At 48.9% G+C, this 10,032-nt stretch overlaps 3 long non-coding RNA genes across 3 annotated transcripts; all 3 read right to left on the bottom strand.

Moving 5' to 3' along the window:
- Window positions 1-1,109: 1,109 nt before the first annotated feature.
- On the bottom strand, window positions 1,110-1,850 carry LOC120638327. The gene is made up of 2 exons (XR_005659931.1): window positions 1,759-1,850; window positions 1,110-1,241 (listed from the first exon to the last, which is right to left on the bottom strand). It is a non-coding gene; the product is annotated as an uncharacterized LOC120638327 (long non-coding RNA).
- A 1,411-nt stretch (window positions 1,851-3,261) lies between these two features.
- Window positions 3,262-6,403, bottom strand: LOC120638328. The gene is made up of 5 exons (XR_005659934.1): window positions 5,254-6,403; window positions 4,822-4,921; window positions 3,919-4,023; window positions 3,496-3,564; window positions 3,262-3,388 (listed from the first exon to the last, which is right to left on the bottom strand). It is a non-coding gene; the product is annotated as an uncharacterized LOC120638328 (long non-coding RNA).
- Window position 6,404: 1 nt separating this feature from the next.
- On the bottom strand, window positions 6,405-7,197 carry LOC114814349. The gene is made up of 3 exons (XR_003762146.2): window positions 7,133-7,197; window positions 6,752-6,768; window positions 6,405-6,592 (listed from the first exon to the last, which is right to left on the bottom strand). It is a non-coding gene; the product is annotated as an uncharacterized LOC114814349 (long non-coding RNA).
- Window positions 7,198-10,032: the final 2,835 nt, after the last annotated feature.

Consider the following 10,032-nt stretch of genomic DNA (forward strand, 5'->3'; position numbering starts at 1 on the left):
CCCAGGCAAGGAAACCCAAGACACCAGAGAAGCATCTGCATTCTTCCCTCCCCATGACACTGGATACCCTCACAGCCAGTCCCAAGAAACCCTACATCCAAACAAGACCTCTCCCAACCAAACTCTGACCCAAGTGGGGTGGAGAGAAAATCGCAACACTCCTCCCCATCCCTGTTTGATACTCAACCCACTGAACAATTTGGTACACCACTACAGGAAGCCAGATCCATGTGGGAGCTTGACACACACACACACCCCCTGATTCTCCTCATCTCCCTCTCACTCTTTCGTTCCGTTTCAACTGTGGACCGTGCCCTCCCACTCCCCTACAAACAACCCCTGACAGCAAAGCAGACATCCAATCTTGGGGACCAGCTAATGGTCAAGGCAATGCCCAGGAGAAGACTGGACACTCGACTCCACCCTACTCCTTCACGTGACCCCTCTCTCTCTCTCTAGAGAAATCCCTATCGCTAGTTTGGGGGGGTTAGATGGCTGCTTGCCCCAAGGCCAAAGATACCCCCCCCATTTCCGTAGAGAGGGCAGGCCTAGTCCAGTACTAGGCTTCAATGTACGCTGCTCTATAGTGGACACTACAATCGCGATGAAACTCAGGCCCTGTAAATTACTCCATCTCTCCCCACTGACATCCATATCTCTCACTCAAATCTCCAGAATTCCTTGTCTGAAAAGATGACCCAGGAAACCAGAAACCTACCTGTCCTGCTCCTCACCAAACACTTCCCTAATCTCTTCCCTGGAAGCAACTGTCAGACCCAGAAAAAAGTCCCTTCAAAGGAGACGGAGGATGGACAGAGTGACCCTGCAGACAGGACTGTGAGCACCCAGAGTTGAGACCCTTCTATAGAATTAAGGGCCCAGGGTCTCCTCAGACCTACAGTCAAGCCAAACAGAACCAGTTCTCTCCCCAGAGCCCCGGCCCCCAGATCCAGAACGACGTTCTGACTCCACAGTGGCCTCCTCGTTCTCTCCCAGAACGTAACTCAACCTTACCCCCTCAAAACACTCTCTCTCTCACTCTGACACACACACACACACACACACACACACACACACACGCACAAATTCACAAAGCCCAACGCCTTCCCTTGGTTTCCATTTTTATTCCCGTCACATCTGGATGATCCTCGGAGCCAAGAAACCTCCAAGGGGTCTGTGTATACTGCCAACGTTGGCACGAGGTGGACCTACACCGAGTCGGTCATTTCAGGTTCTTCCCCCTGTTGGCAAAAATGATAGTGGGTCAAAAGGGATGACTCAAGTGACAGCTAAGGAGGGTCTCCGGATAAACTGGGAAACACCCTGCCCCCTAGCTCGGCCAATAAATGACACCGCACAGACTACTTGGCAAAAAAAGTTATGTTTGTTCCAGACCAACCACAAACCTCAACATGGCTCTCTGGTATTTCTTTGTAGAGGAGGAAAAAAAAAGAAAAAAAAAAAAACCAGAATTTGATTCCCGAGGAGAAGGTGATCTCTCTCAATACACCATGACTCATTGGGGAACAGAGCCAGCGCAGGACCTTTCAGGATCTATAGAGGATGCGACAGGAATCCTAAAATGAATTCTAGACTCAATAACTGCAAATGAGGGTGTGACGCACAGTCCGCTGTCTCCGCGTAATGTCAGGAGAAAGGATTCCTAACTGAAGAAGTCTGGTGCAAAAGGTATGGAAACATTATGAAACCCAGAATCCTTGTTTCTAAGTACAAGAGATAACTAGCATTCCTTCTCACCTGCCATGAGTTTCTTTGAAGTTTTCCTCCTTTCTCGATTCCCCCCTGCTGGGGCCTGTGATTGGAGATGAGGAGTGGAGACAATGGTGCCCTTGGCTGGGGGGGGGAGGGGGGGGTGGTGAAAAAAGCAAATGGGAAAAAAAGGCAAGCCTTTCATTCTCTCTGAAGAAGACAGGTTTCCACCTGCACCAAAACAACCTCTTGTTGAGAACCCACAAATTTTAACCCACAGACACCCAAGCTTCCTCACTTAGCTCCCCCCCTGACACCACACCACACATCCATGCCAAAAAAGGCCTGGATGCAAAGGACAAGAGCTCTACAAGGCAAATACTGGATCAAACAGAGGTAGACGAAAATCTGCACTACTGATCACAGTACCTTCTATCTAGGAATCTTACTTGAAAAATCAGGTACGCCAATCAAGGAAACCAGATTAATCTGGAATGTTGACCCCCACACACACACACACACACACCCTCCACTCTCTCTCTCATACTCTCTCTCTTGACAATGCCCTACAATACCCCTGACAGACAGGGAAAGATCCATTCCTGGGAGCAATAGATGGTCAAGGCAATTCCCAAGAGAACCCTGTTCACTACAACCCACTCGACTGCTTGATTTCACCCCTCTTTGCCCAGAGGACACGCTATCCCAAATTTCAGGTGCGGAGCATTGCTTTCCCTGAGGACAAGGGCACACCATCTTTCTTGAGGTATGATGGTCCAACTCTGCTACTGTGCATCTGGGCTCCATTTTCCCCTCACTCTAGGCTTGACCCTTCACAGAACTGACTGCCACCAATGCATTCTGCCCTTCACCACTGACCGCCACCTCCCCTTCTAGGCCCCATATTTCAGTTTCTCTAAAGATGATCCAGGAGACCAGGAACCTCCCTACCGCTCTCACCCATCACCTCCCTGTTCTTTCCGGGGAAGCAACTGCCCCACCCAAAATGGTCCCTTCGAAGGAGACAGAGTCGGTCCAGAGTGATTCTGGAGACAGGACTGTGAGCACCCAGAGCTGAGACCCATCTATAGAATTAAGGGCCCTGGGTCTCCTCAGACCCACAGGCCAGCCAAACAGAATCACTGCCCTGCACAGAGCCCTGGACCCCTTTTCCAGGAGTACATTAAAATCGTTGGAGAGGCAGCGTGGCTCAGTGGAAAGAGCACGGGCTTTGGAGTCAGGGCTCATGAGTTCGAATCCCAGCTCTGCCACTTGTCGGCTGTGTGACTGTGGGCAAGTCACTTAACTTCTCCATGCCTCAGTTCCCTCATCTGTAAAATGGGGATTAAGACTGTGAGCCCCACGTGGGACAACCTGATTCCCCTATGTCTACCCCAGCGCTTAGAACAGTGCTCGGCACATTGTAAGCGCTTAACAAATACCAACATTATTAAAAGGTCTCAGTGCCCTCTTACCCAACATAACCTAACACGCTCTAGTCTCTCTCTCACTCACACACACACACATTTTGTGAAAAAAACTTAACTTGGATCTAGTTGCTGCAGTCACCGTCCTCATCGCCGTAGGGATGCCTTCAGGAGGTCCGTAGGCTTCGTCACGGTTAAGAGATGAGCTAGTGATTTTTTCCACAATCTTCCCCTTGTTTGGACCAGAGATCCTAAAAACAGTGAACTGAATGTCACCTGAGTTGTATGAGGGGACCTCCCGATGGACCACGTCAAGCCCCGCCTCCTAGTTCGGCCAAAGCAATCAAACTACACAAACCGCTTTGGGGAATTCCGTGTTAGTTTTCGATCCACCTTGGGCCACGGCATACCTCTCTCTCGTCTTCCTCTGGAAAATGGAAAAAAAATTTTTTTAAAAGAAATCCAAATATATTCTTTTGTCCATCTCAGAGGAGGGACTGATATTCTTTCAATTGCTTCTGCAATACCTGCACCCAGATCAAGCACTGGACCTTCCAGTGACCAGATACTTGGAGGGTTTGTTCAGGACTCAGTAAAAGGCAAAATGACTGGATTAAGCATAGGCAGTAATTTTCAAAATCATCAGAAGAGGAAGGGGCCCTAGGCATTTAAGGCAGTTGTCAACACTTTGAAAACACCGTCAAGCTAATACGCACGACAACCCACGAGTTCCAGGAATCCTTGTTTCTGATGACTTGACAAAACTATTATTCCTCCTCACCTGTCATGACATTTTGAAGTGATCTGAGGCTCCTGATTCCACCCAACAGTGCTCCTTGACATGACCGGGGGTGGGGAGAAAAGAGCTGATGATCATCTGGGCTAGCTGAAAAGTAAATGGAAGAAACAAATATTTACAAACCATTTGGTTTTTACAACAGCACACCTTAATTCCACTACCCCCAAATCAACTTCTCATTTCAAACACATGCAAGGACAACCAGGGACATCCTAGTTTCTCTATTATTCCATCCCCGGCCACCGGATCGTTGTCCGACAAGCCAACGGTGGAAACCAGAAACCCACCCTTCTTTCACCTCAGCAAGCACCTCCCTGGTCTCTACCCTGCAAGCAACTGTCAGACCCAGAAAGGTCCTTTCAAAAGATAACTGAGGATGGACAGATTGAGTCTTTAGACAGGACTGTGAGCACCCAGAGTTGAGACCCTTCTATAGAATTAAGGGCCCAGGGTTTCCTCAGACCCACAGGAAAGCCAAACAGAGCCAATTCTCTGCCCAGAGCCCCTGCTCCCAGATCCAGGACGACATTCTGACTTGACAGTGACCTCCTCGGCTTCCATGCTGTCTCTCCAAAAACCTACTGAACTTCACCCCCTGAAAATGCACATACACACACACAGACACACATTCCAAATTCACAAAGCCCAACACCTTCCCTTGCATTCCTGTTGTCTCCCCATTGCATGTTGATCATCCTCATAGCCAGGGAGACTTCAAGTGGTCTGCATATTTTGTCAACGTTGGCACAAGATGGGGCCATGCCGAGGCGATTCTTCCAGGTTCTTGCCCCTATCTCCAACAGATGATGGTAGCTCTAAAGAGATGACCCCAGTGACACCTAAGGTTTGAGTACGGGACCCCTGGATGGCGGGGGAAGGCCTCACCTCCTAGCTAGTTCGATAAAACAAACTGCACAGGCTGCTTGGCAGAGTGTTGTGCCTGTTCCAGATCCACTGCGAGTCTCAGTGTGGCTCTCTGGGCTTTCTTTAAAGAGGAAGAAAAAACAGTATTACTGTTCCAGGGGAGAAGGTGATCTTTCTCAATACAACCTGACTCATCTGGGGACAGAACAAAGGCAGGACCATCCAGGATCCACAGAGGATACAACAGTAGTCCTAGGATGGATTCAAGACTCACTAACTGCAAATGAGGGTGTGACACACTCGTTTATCTCCACGCTACGTCAGGGGAAAGGAATCCTAACTGAAGAAGGCCAGTGGGAAAACTTCGGAAAGGCAATGAAGCCCATAAGCCTAGGATTCCATGACAGAATGGAATCCCCATCTCTAAGGACAAGACCTATCATTCCTTCTCACCGGTCAGTAAGATTTCTTGAAGTTCTCGTCATCTCTGGATCCTACTCAAGGATTGGCGAGCAACATGAGATGAGGAGTGAAGATCGGCTGGTGGTCTGGGGGGGGCTGAAAAACAAACGGGAGAAGAAGCAAACCATTCAGTTTTTCTAAAGGAGACAGGCTTCCACCAGCACCTAATCAACTTCTTGTGGAATACACATCAATTTCACACCACTGATACCCTAGCTTCCTCACTCTGACCTCCCCCTGCCACGGAGCACCATACACCCATTCCAAAGAAAGCCTAGATGCCAAGGACAAGAGCTCTCCAAGGCAAACAATGGATCAACAGGGATAGTGCATATTTTCTACCCATCACCTTACCTTCTATCTAGCAATCTTACCTGAAAAATCAGGTAGGCCAATAAAGGAAGCCAGATTAATCTGGAGTGTTGACCCACACACACACAGACTCCACTCTTGCTCTCATACTCTGTCTGTTGACCAAGTCCTCCCACACCCCTGACAGATAAAGATCCATTCCTGGGGAGCAATAGACCATCAAGGCCATTCCCAAAAGAACCTTGTTCACTCCAATCCACTCGACTGCTTGATTTGACCCCTCTTTCTCCTGAGGATGCTCTACCCCAAGTTTGAGGTGGGGAGGGTTGCTTTCCCTGAGGACAAGGGCACATCACCTTTCTTGAGGTACGACAGTCCAACTCTGCTGTGCCTCAGGGCTCCATTTTCCCCTCACTCTAGGCTTGGCCCTTCATGGAAGTGACTCCCACCAACGCATTCTGCCCTTCACCACTGACCGCCACCTCCCCTTCTAGGCCCCATATTTCACTTTCTCTAAAGAGGATCCAGGAGACCAGGAACCTCCCTTCCTCTCTCCTCACCCATCACCTTCCTATTCTTTTCAGGAGACAGGGTTGGTACAGAGCGATTCTGCAGGCAGGACTTTGAGCACCCAGAGCTGAGACCCATCTATAGAATTAAGGGCCCTGGATCTCCTCAGACCCACAGGCCAGACAAACAGAATCACTACGTTGCACAGAACCCTGGACTCTGTTCCCAGAAGCAGCTTCTCTCTAACTACCTAGCAGTAACTAACATGGACTCAATGCCCTCCTGCCCAACCCAACCCTGTTTGGTCCCTCAAACAGACACACACACGCACACACACAAGTTTTCCACAAACCCAAACACTTAACTACGATCCAGTTGCTGCACCATCCTCATCGCCGTGGAGACCTTAGGAGGTCTGTAGGCTTTGTCATGCTGGGTCAGAGATGAGCCCGGACCAAGGCAATTTTTTCCACAATCTTCCCCTTGCTTGGACCAAAGATGGCAGATCCTAAAAACAGTGAACTGAATGTCACCTGAGTCGTATGAGGGGAACTCCCAATAGACCAGGTAAAGCCCCGCCTCCTAGTTTGGCCAAATCGATCCAACTGCACAAACCCCTTTGGGGAGTCCCGTGCTAGTTTCCGATCCACCTCGGGCCATGGCATACCTCTCTCTCGTCTTTTTCTGGAAAATGGAAACAGAAAAAATTTCATAAACAAAAAAAAACACTTAAAAACAATATATTCTTTTGTCCATCCCAGGGGAGGGGCTGATATTTCAGGAGCAATGAAGGGCTATCAGCAAACAGATCAAGTACAGGACCTTCCAGGGACCAGATACATGGAAGCTTTCTTCAGGACTTAGTAAAAGGCAAATGACTGGATTAGGCATGGGCAGTGATCAAAGAGGAAAGGGCACTAGGAGTTTAAACCTAGTTAAATCAGTTGTCAACATTTTGAAAACAGAGTCAAGCCAATAAGCAGGACAATCAATCAATGAGTTCAAGGAATCATGGTTTCTGATGATCTGACCTATTATTCCTCCTCACCTGCTATGAGATTTTTGAAGTGATCTGAGGCTCCAAATTCTGCCCAACAGTGCTCTGTGACATGACCATGGGTGGGGCTGGGGGGAGAGCTGATGGTACTCTAGGCTAGCTGAAATGAAAGAGGAAAAAAAAAATTTTCTTCAAACCATTCAGTTTTTCTACACCACACCTGATTCCACCACCTCCAAATCAACTTCTTGTTGCAAAACACAAGCAAGAACAACCCAAGACACCCTAGCTTCCCTATTCTTCCCCTCTCCAGCCACTGGATTCCCTCACTTGCAGTCCCAAGAAGGCCTGCATCCAAAACTACAAGACCTGTCCACAGCAAATGTTGGCCAAACGGGGTGGGGGGGGGGGGGGGAACTTGCAACACTCATTCCCACACCTCATTTCTCATCAACCCACTTAAAGTTCTGGTAGGCCGCGACAGGATTCTAAATCACTCTGGGGTGTTGACGCACAGACACGCACATACACACTCTCTCATTCTCCTTTTCTCCCTCTCTCTGTTTCTTTCCGTTTCACTGTAGACCGTGTCTTCCTACTCCCATGGAAACAATCCTTGCCAGATAAGCCAAGATCCAACCTTTGGGAGCTACTAAGGGTCAAAGCAATGCCCAGGAAAAGAATGGACACTAGACTCAACCCTATTCCTTCATTTTACCTGTCTCTTCCCAGAGAAATCTCTATCACAAGTTTCTGGGGTGGAAGGCCACTTGCCCCCGAGGCCAAGGACTTCCCACATTTTGGGATAGAGGGCAGTCCGATTCGAGTACTAGGCCTCAGGGTCCAATACTCCAAACCTGACTCTATACTCTCCATAAAAAACTCATTCTCCTCAACTCATTCCACTGCTCCCCACTGACATCCATCTCACGCTAAAATCCCCAAGGATTTTTTTTTCTAAAATGATGCCAAAGGAAACCAGGAACCTGCCTGTCTTGCTCCTCACCAAAACACTTCCCTGATCTCTTCCCTGGAAGCCACCGTCAGACCCAGAAAAAAGTCCCTTCAAAAGAGACTGAGGATATACAGAGTGACTCTGGAGACAGGACTGTGAGCACCCAGAGCTGAGACCCATCTATAGAATTAAGGGCCCTGGGTCTCCTCAGACCCACAGACAAGCCAAACAGAACCAGTTCCCTGCACAGAGGCCCGGCCCCTAGATCCAGAACAACTTTCTGGCTTGACAGTGGCCTCCTCATTCTCTCCCCAAACCCAACTCTACCTCACCTCATCAAAAATGTTCTCTCTCTCTCTCTCTCTCTCTCTCTCACACACACACACACTCAAAATTCACAAAAGCCCAACACCTTCCCTTGGGTTCTATTTTTCTCCCCTTCACATGTGGATGATCCTTGGAGCCAGGGAGCCTCCAAGTGGCCTTTGTATTTCATCAGCGTGGGTACAAGATGGGGCCATGCCGAGTCGATCATTTCTGGTTCTTCCCCCTGTTGGCAAAAATGATGGGGGGAGTCAAAAAGGACGACCCGAATGACAGCTAAGGTTTTAGGATGGTCCCCGGATGGACTGGGGAAGGCCTTGCCTCCTAGCTAAGCCGATCAGAAAAACCGCACAGACTACTCGGCAGAAGGTTGTGCTTGTTCCAGATCCACCCCATGCCTCACTGTGACTCTCCGGGCTTCATTTGGAGAAGACGAATAAACAGAATTTCTGTTCCCGAGGAAGAGGTGATCTTTCTCAATACATCCTGACTACCCTGGGGACAGAGCCAATGCAGGACCTTCCAGGATCTGCAGAGGATGCAACAATAGTCCTAGGATGAACTCAAGACACACTAACTGCAAATGAGTCTCCGCGATATGTCAGGAGAAAGTATTCCTAACTGAAGAAGGCTCTTGGGAAAACTTGGGAGAGACGATGAAGCCCAGAAGCCTAGAATTCCATGACCAAATGGAATCCTTGTTTTCAAGTACAAGAGATGACTCTACTTCCTTCTCACCTGCCATGAGATGTTTTTGAAGTTTTCCTCATTTCTGGATTCCCCCCTGCGGTGGCTTGCGATTGGAGATGAGGAGTGGAGAGGATGATGGCCTGGGGGGTGGGGGGTGGGGTGAAAAACAAATGGGGGAAAAAAAGCGGCAAAACCGTTCAGTTTCTCTGAAGACAGGTCTCCACCTGCACCAAAACAACCTCTTGTTGAAACCACACAAATTTTAACCCACCGACACCCGAGATTCCTCACTTAGCTCCCCCTGGCACAGAGCACCACACACCCATGCAGAAAAAAAGCCTGGAAGCAAAAAGGACAAGCACTCTCTAAGGCAAATACCGGATTCACAGGGGTGTGGTGAAATCTGCTCTAATCTTCACCGTACCTGATTTCTAGGAAGCTTACTTGAAAAATCTGGTAGGCCAATAAAGGAATCCAGAGAGTAATAATAATGATGGTATTGGTTAAATGCTTACTAAGTGCCAAGCACTGTTCTAAGCCCTGATAAATCTCCTTTTGTCCTTCAGATAAATCCTATCTCCCTACTACCCTTCCTTTCCAAAATCCTAGAATGAGTCGTCTACAATCGATGCCTAGAATTCCTTAACTCCCATTCTCTCCTAGACCCCCTCCAATCTGGCTTCCGTCCCCTCCACTCTACCGAGACTGCTCTCTCTAAGGTCACCCGTGACCTCCTTCTTGCCAAATCCAATGGCTCCTACTCCATTCTGATCCTCCTTGACCTCTCTGCTGCCTTTGACACTGTCGACCATCCCCTCCTCCTCCATACCTTATCTCACCTTGGCTTCACGGACTCTGTCCTCTCTTGGTTCTCCTCTTACCTCTCTGGCCGATCATTCTCGGTCTCCTACGCTGGAGCCTCCTCCCCCTCCCATCCTTTAACTGTTGGAGTTCCTCAAGGGTCAGTTCTTGGCCCTCTTCT

This window comes from Ornithorhynchus anatinus, chromosome 1 (genome assembly GCF_004115215.2).
Source record: "Ornithorhynchus anatinus isolate Pmale09 chromosome 1, mOrnAna1.pri.v4, whole genome shotgun sequence".
Taxonomy (NCBI): Eukaryota; Metazoa; Chordata; class Mammalia; order Monotremata; family Ornithorhynchidae; genus Ornithorhynchus; species Ornithorhynchus anatinus.